Here is a 20,221-nt window from a genome sequence, read left to right as displayed (position 1 = left end):
CATCCTTATAAATCAGCTCAGTGAAGTAAGGCAGGAAACACAATTAGTTTTCAAAACCAGTGACAAAGTGAGCCAAACGATCCAACAAATATCAATTAGTGCCACTCACGGAGCTCCGAAACTGCCCTTTAAAAGGTTGCTTCATTTCTAGCTGCCTCTTTTGCTCAAGGGAGAAGTTTCCCATAGTAATCTGATTGACACTCTTAACTCATTACTATTGTTATCAGTTCCATTAAGGCTTAAAACGCAGACACACCAACTCTGACATTGTAAGTGAAGCTCGCTCTTGATGCAAGAGGTTGCGATAATACCCTCTTTGTTTTCAGTGAGTAAAGAATAAACATCCGCACAAATGTGAAATTTCTGGAGCTAGAGCTGCAGCCTTCTGCCTGGTTTACAATCAAATAGCTGTGTTCTCTTAGCAGAAGCAAGGTGCCGTCGCCATGGGAAAGAGTCCTCGATATTCACCAGCTAAAAGCAAATAGTAAGTATTTCTTGCTTGAGCTACAGATTGACAAGTCATCTGGGCCTGCAGTATCCAGAAACAGTTTCCATAGCAGAGGCAACTGATTGCCATGGAAGAGAAGGGAAGAGTTTTCTGGGCAGGAGTTACTCGGCTCAAAAGTGAACTTTCCTTTCACTCACAGCCCACTAGGCAGAATTTATTTCAGATGAACTGAGAATATTAAGTCAGAAGATGTAGTAATCACTAAGATGTAGTAACTACTAAGCCTGGCTTTGAACATTCAGACTCACGCCAATCTCTCTATTTAGGAACTGCCCTATTAATTTGCTATATTCCATGGTACTCTGTGCTTGCAAAAGGGTGAAAAAGAAATAAAAAGGGGGAGGGGGAGAAGGCAACAAAGTAAAAACTATTTTCTTGAAGAAAACAAGGCATACATGCATATATAATCCCAAGCAGGACAGAATTAAATGGCAGAGCCTGTGATTCTCAAAAAAATATCTCATATCACTCCTCTTTCTCTTCACAAACCTGGAAGGCAAATGATCCCCTGCCCCAGCACTTTCCAATAGAGATGCCATGCAAGCCATATTTGCAATTTCTTATGCTTTTATAGTTCTTAAAGCAATGAGACAGGTAAAAGTCACCTTTGTCTTTTCTTCTTGGGTTTTTAGAAACTGGGTCATTATGGAGCTAAGGCTAGCCCCAGACTTTTAATTCTCTTTCCACTTCCTCCTGAGTATGAAACCAAGTGAAATGATGTCTTTTATATAACTGGATATATCCAAACTATTATTATTTCAGCATTTAACCAACATGAAATAATATTATTTAACATGTTTTTCCTTTTACTGTCTTCAAAATCCAATGTGGTTTTGACACCAACAGCATATCTCAGTGGAGATGACATACCACACATCCGTAACATAGTAGCTATTAAATTATCCGGAGATGCTCGACATAGTAGGAGAAAAGCTAAATTAATTAATACGCTTGATTGCTTAACCCTTTTGGCCAAAACAACATATGTTCTAGCTACTGGCACGTACCTACAGATTTCTCTGGGTATTGAAAATGACACATAAGAGACATCCAGGTCTTTCTCTATGTGGTTTGCTTTTCTTCAAAGTGGTCCTTTTCCATGAACTTCAAGTGGTTAGCAGTGCAGAGAATGTGCTGAGAAGGAAAGACAAATACAGCTAAGGCTGGAGAATTTAAGAACAAACTAAAACCATGTTCTGCCAGGGCTGCAGGTAGGGGAAGGAAAGAGGAGCGGGAGCCTGGAGGGTGTGCTTGATGAAAGGCTGCTTGTTGGAGCATGTGGGACCAGAGCCCTTTTCTTAAAAGGTTAAACAAAAAGCAGACCACTGTATTTCAGCAGGCTAATTACGGAGAGTGACTTTGACCTTTTCCAATTCTGCAGATTTATGATAGAACATTTTCCTTTGACATGGCACAGGGCTCTTTGAGTCCAGGTTGAGTGTAATCAGGTGTGCTTCAAGGGGAAAGCCTCCTTTTGCATAAAGACCTGTCTGTGTTCCCAAGCACATCTAGGGAGAGTCACCGGGCGGAAGCCTGACTGTCTGACTGTTGTCTTCTGTTCACAAGTGCCTCACCCTTCTGAGAGCTTGGTTTATCAATAGACAACCTCACTTTTCCACAGAACTCCACAGAATGAACTCTGTGGAACTGAAGAAAGACAAAAACAAACCATCTTCCCAGTGGGAAACAAATCTGATGGCCACGCTATCCGCCCTGAACCCTGGTAATTCTACCAGAGACCAGGATCTAAAACTAACAATACCTGTGAGAGCAGTTAATAGAAAAACTTGAGATTCTTCGTAGAGCCTACGGAGTTCCCAAGTGAACGAAAATCTTTTCTGGGGTTTCCTGTTGGGCCCAACATACCGGGTTCACACTAGATGTCTTATCCATTTATAACAGTCATTTAAAATGCGTCAGTTTTGATTAATTCTGATCAGTTTGTCCTTCCCAGCCAGGTGTACAAACTCAATGTCCTTGGCTCAGTTTGTTAAGTGCTAATCAAGGGCCGAGTATCTTTATAAGCCCCAGGTGGGTTTACTAACTTCCCACAGTTACCTTGAAAGGCTTGCCAACCCCAATAAAAGATTGACTGGGGGTTGGGGCAGATGGTCAGTGAACTCAACTCCCAGATATTGACCTAAGCCCAGAAAGGAAACCCAAAAGGTGGGTGGTGGTGTTTTTGTATAGGTCTTATGTGCATGTGAGTATGTATAAAACAAAAAGCTGTCAACATAACTTTCTCTCAAATGTATCTTTTTGATACAGCTAGATCATCCTTTACCATTTTATGCCCGAAGATCATTAGGCAGCCTAACCCTCCATTGTCATATTTTGAAATCTTCACTAACATGAACTAGTTGGTACTAACGATCTTGCTTAACTATAGTGACAGAAGTGAATAGTGTTTGTTTGGAAGGTCACTTTGAGATTCCCAATGGTTCACTGTATGGTGATTTAGTTATGTCTAATTCTTTAGATTCTTTATTTTCCTGAAACTCTGGGGGAAGTCTAGAGCTTTAAATAAAGACACACCCCCATTTAGTTAACTATTTATTGATAAATGGAACTCAAACTTGATGGTATAAAAGAAGAAAAAATTCATCTTTCTATTTGGCATTTAATAAACCCAAAAGGTTTGGGCAGATTAAATAGAAACTATACTACTGTGCTTCTAGTTCCAGATCTGTTGGGGAAAAAGCAGCCACAAAGAAACTCTCATTCTAAGCAAGAACTGAACAGTGATACCTGAATTCCCTTGAGAAAGAGGAAAGCCCATGTGTATTCATAAGAATGACAGCTGACAGCAAGGCCTTTAAAACATGCTTTCCCCTCTGTTGCCAGGTTGGAGATGGAGCTGGCGGCCAAGGAAACTCTGATAACATTGGGGTATTGTTCCCATGGGTCCTAACCTCAGCCTGGCTGCATCTGTATCTTCCCTCTGAAGAAGTTGCTTTCCTTTCATCAAACACATTCCAGAAGTCAGTGTTAAAAGCTGTCGGGGGAGAGCAGATCGCTCCATTAGCATTCACCAGTTCCTTGGCTGAACCCTTGCCTCACATTCCACTTTTAAAGATCTGGTGACTTATCCTGCAAGAAACAGGCTCTGAAAGGCCCCATGTCTTCAGGAGTCTTTGCTAAGACTCCTTTTTCTGCAGCTTCTGCTTCCCAGATAAAGGGAGAGGCCTATTTCCATAGATTTTGAAGGTTTCTCAAAGGTGGGGTGCCTGGATTAGGAGGAAGGGAGGACTTGCTGAAGCGTACACTGTGACATAGTGGTAGACACTTATTTACACGCAGTTGTACTTCCGAGAAATTTCTAGGAGATACCAGTGTTATGCCCATGAGCGTCACTGAATAGCTAAGAGCCAGGGACAGAAATGTAGACGGTCCAGTTCAGAAATCCCCCCAAATACATTTGCATTCGTGGTGAAAGGCATTGGGTTTGGCACAGCGAGGATAAACACACCAGATACTGAAGAATCTGAGGTCCGGTCAACACCTCCCACTTATTGCTTTCAGGATAGAATGGAGGGGGCATTGTAGTCCACTTGGAGAGGACACATAACCCAGCCTTACAAGGCACCATTTCATGTGACAAAAAGGAAGATCAAGGACAAAGGTTAGGTTCAAAGCGAAGAATTTGTGCCTCAGCAGATCTGAGCTTGGGGCAGGATGCAGCTTAGAACCACAGTGCAGGATTTCTTTATTCCTTTTTCAAATAAGAGCCAGCGGTGAATTTTTAATTCAGTTTTAGTTTTCTCCAAGAAGAGTAATTTTTTTCTGCTTCACAGAATAAACTACTTTTTAATCTTAGGTGAGGTTTTCCCTTGGATCCTACTCCTTATTCACAAATCTGTGGCAATATACTTTCTAGTGTTTTCTTTCTCACCATCAATATTTCTGTGGGTATCTTTAATTCACTTTGCATCTCAATTTTGCTCCCTCCCAAGACCCCCTAATACTGTCTCTCCCCCTCCCCTATTCTCTTCTGAGGGGGTGGAGTCCCCCTGAGTATTCCCCCTACCTTGTCACATCAAGTCTCTGTAGGGGTAGGTGCATCATTTCCCACTAAGGCCAGACAGGACAGCCCTGTTACAGGATGGTACTCCACAGACAGGCAACAACTTTAGGGACACCCCCACTCCAGTTTTGGGGGACCCACATGAAGACCTAGCTTCACATCTGCTACATATATGTGGGAAGGCTGAGGTCCAGCTAGTGTATGCTCTTTCATTGGTGGTTCAGTTTCTGTGAGCCCACAGGGTCCAGGTTAGTTGACTCTGTGGGTCTTTCTGTAGAGTACCTATCCCCTTCAGGGCCCTCAATCCTTCTTCCAACTAAGAAGAATAATCTTTACTTATATTCTTTGAGCTCACTGATAAGGTTTCAAGTCAGAGAAACCTTGTTCAGTTTTCTGGCATGCATGATACATTTTGCTTTAGACAACCCAATAGGTAATTTTCTCCTCCATAGGATTAGAGTAATGAAAACATACTCTGCTATCACTGGGAAGGCTGAACAGGCTAGTGGGCAGAGCAAGAATATGTTGCATATCAGCCGGCCAACAATTGCACCTGTCCTTTCAATTCTTGTAAAAAGTAGAGCATGCTCATTTCCAAAAGAAGCTTGAAATTGAACCCAGTAGAAAGGTTGGAGGATTTCCTTTTGTGGCTAATTTGACAGCTCCGGGAATATTTTAGGAGGCAAAGACCATAATTTAAAGTGTCTTGACATCAATAAATATTTCCTTAGCATTTAGCTGTAAGAGCTCTGAATCCTCTGTGTGTTCAGAAATTTCTGATTTAAAAATAATGTGGTGCTTTGGGAGTCTGCGGACGGACATGAACGTCAGAGAGGCCAGGCACCGACGGTTTTCCACCCTGAGGTTGATATACACCGTGTGTGTGTGTGTGTGTGTGTGTGTGTGTGTGTGTGTGTGTGTGTGTGTGTATAGATGAGGAAGGAAGAACGGTTGGTCTCTGTCACCCCATTCAGGTCGATGTCTCTTTGGCTACAGTTGGAAGAGGCTAAGAAAGAATATTGTTTCTGGTCTTGACTAAGGCTACCATCGCCACAGGCAAATTTCGGTCATTCAGAGGACAACTTCAGTGCTTCCATGGCAGTGCTCACCCTCCTGGACCAGCTGTTTCCTATGTTTTCTACCTTGAAATGATAAATTTAGACCAGGCATTTATCCCCGAATAATTATTACTGGAGTTGCTAGAAAATTACCAAAAATACATTTGACATAAGTCCTAGATTGAACAATCATCTTTTCTGCGGTTCACTTTAGTTCCGGCTCAAACATCAGGCTCTTAGAAGACAGTCTACCTGCCTCACTCACCCACTGTCCTCTCTCCTGTGTCCATTCCAGGCTAAATACATCACGTGCAAGCTGTAGCTTGTTGTCTAAGAAAAACCACACTACTAAAACAATTTGCAAGTAAACATTTAAAAATGACAATAGTTTTTCTTTTCTCTTTTCTTTCTCTCTCCCCACTTCTATCACAGTCTGTTCTCCACCCTTTCACCAGAATGTTTTCAAGAAGTGATGCTGATCACATCTCTGTCCTACTTGAAATCCTTCACTGGCACCTTCCTGTCCCTGAAATAAATCCTGAATGGCACACGAGGGTTTTTGTGAGCTGGCTGCTGTTATCTCTTTAGCCTCGCCTTACTCTGTCCACTCTAACTCCCTTCTTTCCTGGCACTGGATTTCTCACAGGCAAGCTCTGATGTTCCCAAGATTGCCCTTAAGCACAGGTGACCTCTGCCTAGCAGTCTATTTTTGTCAGATGCCTCCCTCAATACCAATGTATCCAGTACTTGGTTCTGACAAGGAGGCAATGTAGACATCACTTCCTGGGACCCATGCCTTTCCTGTGCATTCCCAAATGCATCTATGTTATTCTTCTAACTGTTCGAGCCATCTGCAAACCCTGTCGAGGTTGTTGTTGTTGCTGGTTCAACTTTTACTTTTTAAATTGTGTGTGTGTGCAACTCTGTGTGTGTGTGTGTGTGTCTGTGTGTGTGTGTGTGTGTGTGTGTGTGTGTGTGTGTGTGTGTGTTTTGCACAAAGCCAGAGGACTGAGCCACTGGACATGGGTTTTGGAAACTGAATTCAGATCTTGTGTAAGAGCAGTACCTGCTCTAAGCTCTGTACTGCATCGCCTGCACCTTCATCAAGGTTTTCATTTCTTTAGAACAATGCAGATTCAGGAATACTCTAGAGTTCAAGTGACTCTAATAAGCATCTCGAGTTGAGAAATGTTTTCCTAGATATCTCATATACCCCCCTACCTCACAATGTTACTGAGATAACCTTCAAGATAGGCACCGGCTCAGCACCATGTGCCGGTGCCTTGGCTTGACCCAGCCTAGCAGGCAAATCCACACTGCTCACAGCACATTCTGTGAAGCAACACTCACATCCCTCTAGCCTATCCCAGCTCTCCCTAGACTTGCTGTATCAGAAGCTGTGTCTGAACAGATCCCCAGGCAATTCATGTATATACTAGAGCCAGAGAAGCCAGAGCCCAGAATAGAAGGAGTGCTAAGCAGAAGTCTTCAGAGAACAGAAGTAAAATTCTTCTTTCTGTCTTTAGGTGCACAGCAGCATAGAGCAAAAGGCATATTAACATCAACTTTTAAATAAACCCTTCTGAAATTGACCAGGATTGTATTTGTGAAGTTTGAATGGTGTTGTGGGTATCTAGCATTAAACGAGTCTAGGTTTCTGTAGCCTTTTGGGTAGAAATGTCACTTCTACATAAGAGTGTTTGAGAGCCCAAACAATCCTGTACGATCTACACATATTGAACTAAGAATGATGCATTATGGGAATCCATAGCCAAATTGCATTTATTGAGAACTTACTATGTCCACATTACCATGCTAAGTTAGTATATATTAATTCATTTAACCTTTCAAATAACCCCCAAAGTGCTATGATTATCTCCATTATAGACTAGAAAGAGAAATAAAGCAGGAAAGAGACAAGTACTTTTAGCAGTAAAATCCAGAAGCAAAAAAGTAAACTTGTCCATCCTAGAGCTTGCAGACGAACTGAAACAGAAAGACAAATGGTTGCTCCAAAGAAGAAGGTACAGAGGCCCCCGAAACAACTGCGTTTTAAACATTAGGTTAAAAGTCCTCCAGTGTTCCCCCAACAATTAGAAGAGCCAGAATTAAACAGAATGGTTGCTGTGCCAACCCACAGAAGTCAAATATAACCAGCCAGTAAATTAGAGTAAACATTTAGGAATCCCTTGCATGTGGCGCACGACTCCACCCACCCTTCTTGGCACAAGCCAAGACGTTGATTATACGAACCCCACTGGCATGCCCTTGTGCGAGTCATTCAGAATATCCTCCTGGCTTCTCAGTGTGAACATGACCAGACTCATTTGAGTAATTTGGCACATTATGGTGATGACTCAATAGTGCAGACCAGGGCAACAGCTCCAGTCCGGGCTCTCTCCACCCTCAGTGGCTTCTTTTGTTCAATCACCTGGTATACATGAAAGGAGAATAAAAATATTTGGCAAAGGGACAGGGATAACAGGGATAAAGGTCACTTTCTCAGGACTGGGATTTCCCAAAGTCCCAAAGAACCAATTGGCCTACTACATTTAATTGCAATTAATTCATATGTTTTGGGAAATGTATCTGATCTAGAGTTTTTGGCCATGTGTTCTCAGGCTGGAAGAGGCGGGGAGGAGAAGACACCTTATAGATGCTTATAGGTGCTTATATTTGGAGAAGACTTTATGGCCTACATTCACTAGACAATCAGTTCAACTCATCTCTCCCAGCACTTCATCTTAGTCACTGTCACCCCCCGCCCCCATCAATACAATGAGGTTTCACACGTTAACCCAATTTGTAGCAGGGGAGTTTCCAATGAACACTCCCTGAGCGTTGGTCAGAAGTGGAAGCCATAAACATGCATATGGTTTTGCTTTTCGCTGAATCAGAAACACTCTTGTTGCCAGGCAGCTTCTGACCAGAGAACTACTGGGCTGTGGTCAGAGTCCACTGGTGGACACAGACAGAACAACTCAGGCATTTTATATCAGCGTCTGCAACCCTGGGAATAGATTCTTAATTTAAAACTTAACATTATAGGTGTCTCTAATTCACCTCACAACTTTCTTTGGAATCATCCAGAGGGCTGTTCATGAACTCATAGCCACGATTGCTGAAGGAAACATAGAAGATAGTCTGACCGAGGTTCTTTCTTTTATAGGCAAAGAAATTGGGTTATAAAGACCTTGGCAATTTGCCAGTATTATGCAACAAATGGCCGAGTCACAGGAAATTTTGGGTTTGATGCCCTTGTTAAGTGCTAGTTCTACTGCTGGGCTAGACTGTGGGTACCTGAGTACTAAGTTCCAGAGAGGTCCCCCTTAAAGATACAGCTTTCTTTGCTATTCTTTTGTATGTGTTTAGTTGAAATCTTAATTAGCTTTCTATTTCCATGCTAAAACAAACACCAGGACCAAGAGCAACTTAGGAATATAAAAAATTTATTTCAGCTTATTTTTAGTCCCGATCACAATATATCATTAAGAAAAGTCAGGTCAAGGACCTGGAGGCAGGAACTAAAGCAGCAACCACAGAAGAACACTATTTGCTGATTAGATCCCCAAGGCTTACTCAGGTTGTTTTTTTATGCCACCAGGACCACCTGACCAGGGGTGGCACCACTCTTAATGGGCTTGACCCTCCCATATCGATCCTTAATCAAGAAAATGCACTACGGACTTGCTATAGGCAATCGGAGGGAGGCATTTTCTCACCCGAGACTCCTCTTCCCAGAGAACTCTAGCTTGTGTCCATTTGATACAAATACTGTCCGGGATAGAAACAAAGAAACTGCATCTCAAGTTGTGTCCTAGATATGTCAATGTGTGTTCCACAATGGGTCAACCTGCACAAAACATACCAGAATCGGATTTTTCCATAGTATATGAACAAAAGTTGTGAGACAGTTCTAAGGCAGATAAGGAAAATTTTGTGGTTTGGGGGTCCTTCTGACTGATTCTGCAAGAAGCGCTTCTTAAAATGTTGACTTTCCTGAAAGCATTTTGTTCTTTTCGTCATCAGAATGTTCTTATGGTCAAAAACAAGCCACTTTCTGCTTAGTCAGCTCAGACAATGTTAAAGGACATTGAATCTAAGCCCATACTCACTCAGAAACATGCTTACCCATTAACTGAATGTGTGTGTATTTTTTGATCCCTTGGTTAATTACATCTTAGGTGCTATGACAGAAACATAAACCCAGTGATGGAAGACATCTCTCACAGCTCTGGGGAATGCCTATTCATAAACCACAGAGACTTTTCTACTACCCAACTCTCCCTACTTTTCTCCTCTCCCTAGGTCTCACAGCATCCCTGGGACTATAGGATGTTCATAATGACCTTGTTTATTCATTGAGATTCCATGGCTCTCCTTTTAAGCCACAGGTATGAGCAGAAGAGGTAGAGGAGACCACCATCAATCATGGTCAAAAACATGAGACTTTCATTTACAAGTGTGCAACTAGCATTCTTCATTGAGACTTTCATACCCATTTACAAGTGTGCAACTAACATTCTTCGTTGAGACTTTCATACCCATTTACAAGTGTGCAACTAGCATTCTTCGTTTATTTTAACAAATGTAAGACTTTTACTCATTTATTTATTAATTTGTTTTAAATTATTTAAATAGAAATGGATTCTTCATGACAAAGACACAATGTTTTGAAAGAAAGTATTCTAGAGTCAGCTCACTAGTGTTGATAAAATAAACATTCTTGAGAGAAATTGGAAGGTAATAATACTGTTTGTGGGACTCAACCCTCATTTCTGTCCAGAGAGCCACTCTAGTCCATCTCCTGAGCCTCAAAGAGCTTTTTCAAGAATGGTCCACATACTTATTAAGACTAAGGTACTAGGGACTGGCAACAGCTTAGCAAGCAGTAACACTTAGACTAGCTTGAGTTAGAGTTCTAAGAATGATAGGGCTGTGCAGAGCTGAGTGAAAGAAGAGTGTGGAGTGTGTGTTTCACAAAAACTTAGAGGTGTGAGAAAGCCATATGGAAAGTTACTAGATATGATCAAAATATATTTAAGAAATTCTCAAAGAATAAATAAAATATTGCATGAGTCTCTCTGTCTCTGTCTCTCTGTTTCTGTCTCTCTGTCTCTCTGCCTCTCTCTCTCTTTCTCTCTCTCTCTGTGTGTGTATGTATGTGTGTGTGTGTGTGTGTGTGTGTGTGTGTGTGTGTGTGTGTGTGTCTGTGTCTGTGTCTGTCTGTGTTTAAAAAGGATAAGCAGATATACTCTGTATGGATGGATACAGCGGTTCCAGTGCCAGGATGGGTATTTCCTTGTGAGTTCTTGCCCAAAGAGGAACCAGAGGCACTTGAAAAATTCAGGGGATTGCCATTGTTTGTCTCTTCAGGAGCAGCTGAAAAATCCAAGGGGACTTATGGAATATCACAGCACACTAGAAGATATATTGGTATGGATCATAATGTTTAAAATCTTAGCATGTGTGTCTCTATCCCTGTCTCTGTGTCTCCCTATGTCTCTCTCTCTCTCCCCTTTCTCATTGTTGTGAGAATTTGGGCCCAAGGGTGTGGCTGGAAGGGAACCAGGTGACATCTACTTCATACCTCCTCACAATCTCCCAGTGACAAATCAAGTTAGATTCCCCCAAAGTTCACCTTGAGGAATCAATGAATTTATTAGGTGTCCTTACTAGCCCAGCCATGAACCCACATGTAATTAAGGCAGAAATGCACAAAACTGGTCAGGAGGAATAGCTGGATACTCCAAACACCTCATTGTCTGAAGGAATGTGAGCATCCCCAAGCCCAGCTATGATTTGTTTCCAAGTGGGCATAGTTTATCTAAGGAAAATGATGGCAGCTTGGTTTGGTGTATAGTTGCATAACACACACACACACACACACACACACACACAGACACATGCAAACAAGCATGCATACGTGCACAAACATAATTTGGTTGGCAGCATCATGCCTCTTCTACATATCTCATCATTAATCCCCCAAGAGAACAATGTTATTTTTTCTTGTTATATTTGTACAAATATACTGTGGTAAGAAAACCAGGAGTTTTAACATCAACACAACATGATTCTCTAAATTCACTGCTCAAAATCAAATTGTGTCAGTTATCAAAATGTCTTCTATATGTCCTTCATTCTCTTTTCCAGATCCTAATACCAATCCACATTTTGTTGTCATTTCTTTTCATACCCATTTAAAATTTCTTTTGTATTGTCTTTGTCTTTCATAATACTGACACTGAAGTTTCATAACACTGGATTTGAAGGTGGATATTATCTCAGACAGGTACACACTTAATGGAATCTCAGTGCCTCGGTGTATATCATATGCAAGCTATACCTATGAGTATGCAGTTCATGAATACACTATTATTAGCAGAGTACATGGTTTGTGTTAGCAGATGTACATTAGTATATTACTATGTAAAGAGAAGGAAGAACAAAGAATTTGCCATTTTAGAAACAATGCAGTTAGATAATATATTCTTTATATTCCTTCCTCAACAACTTGATGATGACCAGAAATTATTTACATCCTCTATTAAAGAGAATATGTTTGGTATTTATATAAATAATCAATAAACAACTATTTTCTACTACTACATACTCTAGGGTCAAAACATTACTAAATCAGTTTTACATCCTAGAGGAGAGAGCTGCAAAAGCACGAAACACTGACAACAGCCTACCTTAGTGTCACAAAAACTGGTGACAGGAGCCAAGAAGCCAGGGTTTCAGTCGCTGTCTGAAATTATCTATGGCAAGATGCCAAACCCCCTGGAGTTCATTCTCGTTATCTATAAAATTAAGGGTTTGTACTACATGCTCCAAGATGCCTCTTCCAGCTCAGTAACTCTATGAAGAGTTCAGATCTACAGCATTTGGAAGTTGAGCCAATCAATACTAGCCTGGGCAACAGTTCAGAGAGTGGTCCATTATGTACACTGCAATCATGGGAAGTGCCGTGGATGAGCTCCAGTAGGAGGGAGAGTCATGAAGAATAGGAAGGGATTTGTTAAGTGGAAAGAGGATAACAGTGTGTATAAGCCAGAGGACCCTGATTACCAACCGCCCCCCAGCAACATTCATCCAGATAGTTAGCCTCTTTTGCTATCCAGTTACCATGGAGATGCAGCAAAGCCAGTGGTGGTGATGAATATGCACACATGAACAAAACAGTGAATTCAGTTTAACTGATAATTTGCAGTGGCCCTATAAAAAATATTTTTATATTATCTTGCAGTCATGTGCATAAATGAAACTACATATTCACGCCATTTCATTGCTATTTTTCTTTTTACAAACAAATTGTTTATAACTTAGGGTATGGTTATGTGAGTGTATATATATGTATGTGCCAAGGCCCACATGTAGAGGTCAGAAGACAACCCTCATCATTAGTTCTCTTTTACAGTATGGGGTTCTGGGATCAAATCCAGGTCACAGGCTTGGCAGCAATCCCTTTTAACTGCTGAGTCATCTTGAGAGTCCCTTTTTGATTACCATTTTGCAGATGAGAGACTAGAGCGCAGACAACTCCGACTCCTGCATTTCCAGTGTCTGGGTTGATGTCTGGCTTTTTCTGATCCTAAGTCCAACTGATCTGCAGTAGTTCCTGAGAAACTATTAGCCTCCAACTTTACACATGGCAAAATCGGGCCCCAAAAGACATGATTGACTTTCCTAGTAGAACTGTTTCTAGGACTTACACTTGTGCCATCTGTGTTCTCCGCATTTGTATAGGCATGTTCGTTGATCCTTCAAGTGATGCCTCCCTTTGCAAAGATCATGTTGCTCTTGAAATCTGAGGTGAAATCTGAAGAATCCTACAATAGATCTGTACATCAGGTGCAACACCACTGTCGGCTTCAGTAAGAAGCTCTGGAAAAGCAACAAGTACACAGTGAGCATGTCTGCTTTCAAGCTCTACATGTGAAACAATACTGAAACCCACTGAAAATTACTATTGAAAGGGTTGGGGATTTAGCTCAGTGGTAGAGCGCTTACCTAGGAAGCGCAAGGCCCTGGGTTCGGTCCCCAGCTCCGAAAAAAAAAAAGAACCAAAAAAAAATTGCTATTGAAAAAGTAAAATTAAAATTGCTAGTAACAACAGTGCTTCACGCATCTCTGGGATCTCCTATTATGATGTTAATACCAGAAAGGTTGTTTTAATGTTTTAAACATAAGAAATCAGAGTTGTTTTAAACACTGAGAGATTATGAACAAAGTTTACATATGGGTCATAGAAAATACAAAGGTTAAAACTACTCAAAGGGCATGGGGACAAACTTCACATGCTTTCTGGGCTGTTTTTGAGGTGGATGGTCTTCAGAGGTGGCAGTGATTGTGCATGTGTGCATAAGAAGGATGTGCATGTGTGTTGTCATTTTGAAGTAGTTGGACTTTTAAAATGTTTCATGTTCTTTGTGTTTTTAAGACACTTGTAGACATCATGGAAGAAGGTTGTAAATCTGCACAGAGATTGACGCTGTCAGTTATGATGGTAGGTATTGTGCTTATTCTCACCTAGCAACATACTCTTTTTCTTTCCTCCTTTCTGCCCCCTTTCTCCCCCTCTCTCCGTCCCTTCCCTCTCTTTCTTCCTTCCTTCCTTTCTTCCTAGCTTTCTGCCTGCCTGTGGTGGCTAGTTTTATGTCAACTTGACACAAGCTAGAGCTTTCTGAAAGGAGGAAACCTCAATTGAAAAAAAATGCCTCCATAAGATCCAACCATAGAACATTTTCTTAGTGATTGATGTGGGAGGGTCCAGCCTGTGGTGAATGATGTCACTTCTGGGCTGCTGGGCCTGAGCAGCATAGGAAAGCAGGCTGAGCAAGCCATGAGAAGCTAGCCAGTAAACCTCACCCTTCCATGGTTTCTGCATTAGCTCCTGCCTCCAGGTTCCTGCTCTGAGTTACTATCCTCACTTCTTTAGATGATGAGCAGCTACATTGAAATGCATGCCAAATAAATCCTTTCCTTCTCCACTTGCTTTTGGGTCATGGTATTTCCTCACAGCAATCCGAACACACACCAAACCATTAGTTTTCCCCTCTATTTTTCTACCTCATCTCTTTTCTACCTTTATCTCTTCTCTCTTTCTTTTCCTTACCCCATCCCCCCTCCCTCCTTCCCTCTCTCTATCTCTCTCAACCTCCCTCACGTTACATTATCTAAGTCAGCAAATTTTATTCAGGGGAAAATAAACATGTACCAATGCACAGTTTTAAGAAGCATCAAACCAAGTCCTACAAAAATAATAGAATTCAAAAACTTCATTTCCAGTTAGATGGAAAAGACTTAATGTATCTGCCTTATAATATCCTACTATATTTAGAGTATATAGTAATCTTATACTTATCTACTTAGTGACGCCCAAATAAAAAGCATGCACTTTGCTTTTTATTAAAAGTTAAATTCTATTTGTTGAAATAGGATTCATTAAATATATATTTCAAATTAAACTTATACAGTGTTATTTCCCCTTGGGTTTGATGGTAAAAATCTGCTCAATGCCATGGTTCCCATAACAATTTACCACCCACAAATGTAGTAGCTTTGTATGACACAGATTTATAACAGGTCTGCTGAGCACAAGCCCTGGATAAGCTTCCCAGGGTTAAGGGCAGGATGTGGGTAGCAGTGGTTCCTTTCTGAGGTTTGAGGGAAGAGTGTTTCCTCCCCTCTCCTAGTAAAGCACATCATACATTTCATTTAGCCCTCGTGTGAGTTATTTCCACTTTCTTACAGGTGAAGACACTAGGGCACAGAAGGGCAGAATATGCAGCCCGGGACACACGACTCAGCTCATTAGTACTCAGTTCTGTGATTTGAAACCCACAATAACTTTCCTCTCCATCAAAGCCATATAATAAAAATCAAACACAAATGATCCTAACACTGTATGTAGTCGCACATGTCTATAATCCTGGTACTTGAGAAGGCTAATATGGGTAGACTGATCAAAACTTGAGACTAGCAAGAGCCAATTAGTGGGACCCTATCTAAAAATAAACAAGCAAAACACACTGTGAATTGTTTCTCTAAAGAAATGCTACTTTAAAGAAACATATCTTTAGAGAAAATAAAATACAACTCTCACAATGTTCTGTAATACTTAACTGGCATTAACTAATAAATCATTCCATCAATATAATCCCTAATCATCGACCAAAACAAGAGGATTTATTTATAAAATTGTAATGCTCTAATATAAAATATTGCTGACCTTCAACAGACAAATGAACAGTTATATGGAGATATACATTTCTGGAGATATACATTGTTTGTTTGTATGCTTGCATGTTTTGCTGGGTATAGTAATTTGGGCTTCCTGCATGCTAAGGTAAATCCCTAGCCCTGAGTGATTTGTTTCTTTCAAGTAGATCAGAGTTTCTGCAACAGCTCTTTTTTCACAATGAATTGGGGTTTGCTTTTTCCACTCAAAGCATAATGATATCAAACACTAATGACTAAATGATTATATGTTTGGAATTCACAAATAACAATTCATGAGTAAAATTTTATTTGTACACTTGATTATAAAAAACTCTTTTTTAAAGATTTATTTATTTTATTAATATGCGTACACTGTAGCTGTCTTCAGACACACCAGAAGATAGCATTGGATCCCATCACAGATGGTTGTGAGCCACCATGTGGTTGCTGGGAATTAAACTCAGGACCTCTGGAAGAGCAGTCAGTGCTCTTAAATGCTGAACCATCTCTACAGCCCTAAAAAAAATTCTTACAAGGATATTAACAGGCAAAAATTACAACAAACAACTATACTAAAGTAGTTTAAAATCACTGTTATTATACCTGTTATTAAACAGTAAACAACTCAACAATTTGGCTAACTACATACACACACACACACACACACACACTCACACACACTCACACACACACACACACACACACACACATACACACACACACACTCCCCTGAGAGATGCATCATTGGGTAATCCCATCATTGTTTAAACATCACAGCATGTACTACACAAATCTAGTTGATATAGCCTGAAATACTGGGCTAAATGCAACGTCTATTGCTCTTAGGCTATAAACCTCTCTAGCATGTATTTTATTACATACTGCCAGAAATACCATGATAAATATGTGTGTATCAAAAATATATAATATACAATAAAATCCTACGTCTTAGCTTTCAGGCCCACTGTACTCTGAGGCCCCTGTATTATGTGCAAGCCATTGCTGTGAAAGACTCTGACAGATAATGGTTGTTTTGTCTATGTTTTGTGAATCAACAGTGGCTATATCCCTCAAGCTCTCTATAATAAATTTCTTTATCATCCCTTAGCTATTATGTGTTTGGTATGTCTCTCAATCCCAGACTCCTCTGTAGGCATACATTTTTTGCAACACACTTTTAATAAGGGTTCAACTTCTCCTGTCTGAAGAGTCTACCAGCAGAGGTAGTAGAAGAGAAAAGTCATTGGGATGTGGGGGAAGTAGACCTGTTTAGCAAATAGTTTGTTGGAGATAAGCTCAATTATCTTTGGCCCCAGTCCTACAGCAAACACAAATAGGACTCATCAGCTGCAGGCCAGTTCTCTGGGCAGGCAGTGCTCTGGCGTGAACCAGCAGCCACAGCTCAGTTCTTTCAGCAAGCAGACACCAGGCAGCTGTAGTTTCCTTAATCCTGAAGAAACCACCAGGGTCGTCAATGAGGTCTTGGAAGCAGCAAAACTACCACAGGAACTTCAGGAACAGTTCTTGGGTAAGTTTCTCTTAATGGCGGCATTACCACAAGTTGAGCTCAACAACGCTGTGATGGTTTGTATATGCTTAGCCCAGGGAGTGGCATTATTAGAAGGTATGGCCTTATTGAAGTATGAAAGGCTTTGTTGGAGTAGGTGTGTCAGTGTGAATGTGGGCTTTAAGACCCTCATCTTAGCTGCCTGGAAGTCAGCATTCTGCTAGCAGCCTTCAGATGAAGATGTAGAACTCCCAGCTCTTCCTGCACTATGCCTGCCTGCATGCTGCCATGTTCCCGCCTTGATGATAATGGACTGAACTGAACTTCTGAATCTGTAAGCCAGCCCCAATTAAATGTTGTCCTTACATAAGAGTTGCCTTTGAAATGGTGTCTGTTCACAGCAGTAAAACACTAAGACAGAACTTGGTACCAGGAGTGGGATATTGCTGTGATAGGGCTGACCATGCTTTTGTTTGAAAAATGTAGATTTTGAGATTTTGGATTTCGACATCAGTAAAATGCTTTAAGTAGAGCTTAATGGGCTATCCTAGTAGAAATTTGGAAGACTCTACCTTCAGTCTCCGCTCTAAACTTTGCCTCCATATCCCCTCCTATGAATATTTTTGTTCCCCCTTTTAAGGAGTGAAGCATCCGCATTTTGGTCATCCTTCTTCTTGAGCTTCATATGGTCTGTGGATTGTATCTTGGGTAATTCGAGCTTTTGCGCTAATATCCACTTGTCAGTGAGTGCATACCATGTTTGCTTTTCTGTGATTGGGTACCTCACTCAGAATGACATTTTCTAGTTCAATTCAGGAGCAGAGATGGAAGGAATGGTCATTCAGAGCCTGCCCCACATGTGATATATATATATACACAGTCACCAAAACTAGATAACATTGATGCAGCTAAGAAGTGCATGCTGTGGTATGCACTCATTGATAAGTGGCTATTAGCCCAAATGCTTGAATTACCCTAGATGCATAGAACACATGAAACTCAAGACGGATGATCAAAAGGTGAATGCTTTACTCCTTCTTTAAAAGGGGAACAAGAATACCCTTGACAGGGAATAGAGAGGAAAAGATTAAAACAGACACAGAAGGAACACCCATTCAGAGCCTGCCCCACATGTGGCCCATACATATACAGCAACCCAATTAGACAAGATGGATGAAGCAAAGAAGTGCAGGCCGACAGGAGCCGGATGTAGATCGCTCCTGAGAGACACAGCCAGAATACAGCAAACACAGAGGCGAATGCCAGCAGCAAACCACTGAACTGAGAATAGGACCCTCGTTGAAGGAATCAGAGAAAGAACTGGAAGAGCTTGAAGGGGCTCGAGATCCCTTATGAACAACAATGCTAAGCAACTAGAGCTTCCAGGGACTAAGCCACTACCTAAAGACTATACATGGACTGACCCTGGACTCTGACCTCATAGGTAACATTGAATATCCTAATAAGATCACCAGTGTAAGGGGAAGCCCTGGATCCTGCTAAGACTGAACGTGATTGTTGGGGGGAGGGCGGCAATGGGGGGAGGATGGGGAGGGGAACACAATAAAGAAGGGGAGGGGGAGGGATTAGGGGAATGTTGGCCCGTAAACCTGGAAAGGGAATAACACTCGAAATGTAAATAAGAAATACTCAAGTTAAAAAAAAAAACTGGGCCAGACTCCAGACTCCCCATCCCTTCCCACATTCTCACTCTAGAGCAACTAGAGCTTCCAGGGACTAAGCCACTACCTAAAGACTATACATGGACTGACCCTGGACTCTGACCTCATAGGTAGCAATGAATATCCTAGTAAGATCACCAGTGGAAGGGGAAGCCCTTGGTCCTGCTAAGACTGAAACCCCAGTGAACGTGATTGTTGGGGGGAGGGTGACAATGGGGGGAGGGTGGGGGGGAACCCCATAAAGAAGGGGAGGGGGAGGGATTAGGGGGATGTTTGCCCGAAATGTAAATAAGAAATACTCAAGTTAGTAAAAAAAAATAAAATAAAAAAATTTTAAAAAAAAGTGCATGCTGGCAGGAACTAGATGCAGATCTCTCCTGAGAGACACAGCCAGAGCATGTCCAATACAGAGGTGAATGCTAGCAGCAAACCACTGAACTGAGAATAGGACCCCTGTTGGAGAAATTAGAGACAGAATTGAAAGAGTTGAAGGGACTGGCAACCCCATGAGAACATTGCCAACCAACCAGAGCTCCCAGGGACTAAACCACTACCCAAAGACTATACATGGACTGACCCATGGCTCCAACTGCATATGTAGCAGAGGATGGCCTTGTTGGGCACCAATGGAAGGAGAAGCCCTTGGTCCTGCCAAGGTTGGACCCCAGTGTAGGGGAATGTCAGGGGGCAGGAAGGGGGAGTGGATGGGGAGGGGAACACCCTTATAGAAGAAGGGGAGGGTGATAGGATAAGGGGTTTATGTCCAGGAAACCAGGAAAAGGAATAAAATTTGAAATGTAAATTTTAAAAAAAAAGAAAGAAAGAAAAGAAAAGAAACATGGAAGACTGTGGCTAAGACTTATTTGAAATAAGAAGACCTAGTCCAAGAGGTTTAAGAAGAGAAGAATTTCAGTATATGGCCTAGAGACTGTTTTTGTGATATTTTGTTGAAGAATGTGGCTACTCTTTGTCTTTGTCTGAAGAGTCTACCTGAAGATGAAATAAAGAGATTTATATTAATTGCATTGACAAAGGAAGTCTCAAAAAAGCCCAACAGAGATTTTGTTCCAGTCTCAGAAAGAGTGTTTTGAAGAAGCATAGCAAGCTGAAAAAGGAAAAATATGAAATATATGGTCAAGTATTAAAGGGGTACCAGGAAGTAGAAAGGAACTGAATTCTATGTTCTAGGGGATAATACATTAAGGGAATGGGGCT

The 20,221-nt window shown here is 41.3% G+C and overlaps 1 long non-coding RNA gene across 1 annotated transcript; it reads left to right on the top strand.

The window, feature by feature from the left end:
- Positions 1-13,342: 13,342 nt before the first annotated feature.
- LOC108350469 (uncharacterized) lies at positions 13,343-15,497 on the top strand. The gene is made up of 3 exons (XR_015684633.1): positions 13,343-13,502; positions 14,037-14,102; positions 15,350-15,497. It is a non-coding gene; the product is annotated as an uncharacterized LOC108350469 (long non-coding RNA).
- The last annotated feature ends 4,724 nt before the right edge of the window (positions 15,498-20,221 follow it).

The sequence above is a fragment of the Rattus norvegicus genome, chromosome 3 (genome assembly GCF_021556685.1).
Source record: "Rattus norvegicus strain SHRSP/BbbUtx chromosome 3, alternate assembly SHRSP_T2T, whole genome shotgun sequence".
Lineage (NCBI taxonomy): Eukaryota > Metazoa > Chordata > Mammalia > Rodentia > Muridae > Rattus > Rattus norvegicus.
This window is presented reverse-complemented; position numbering and strand designations above follow the sequence as displayed.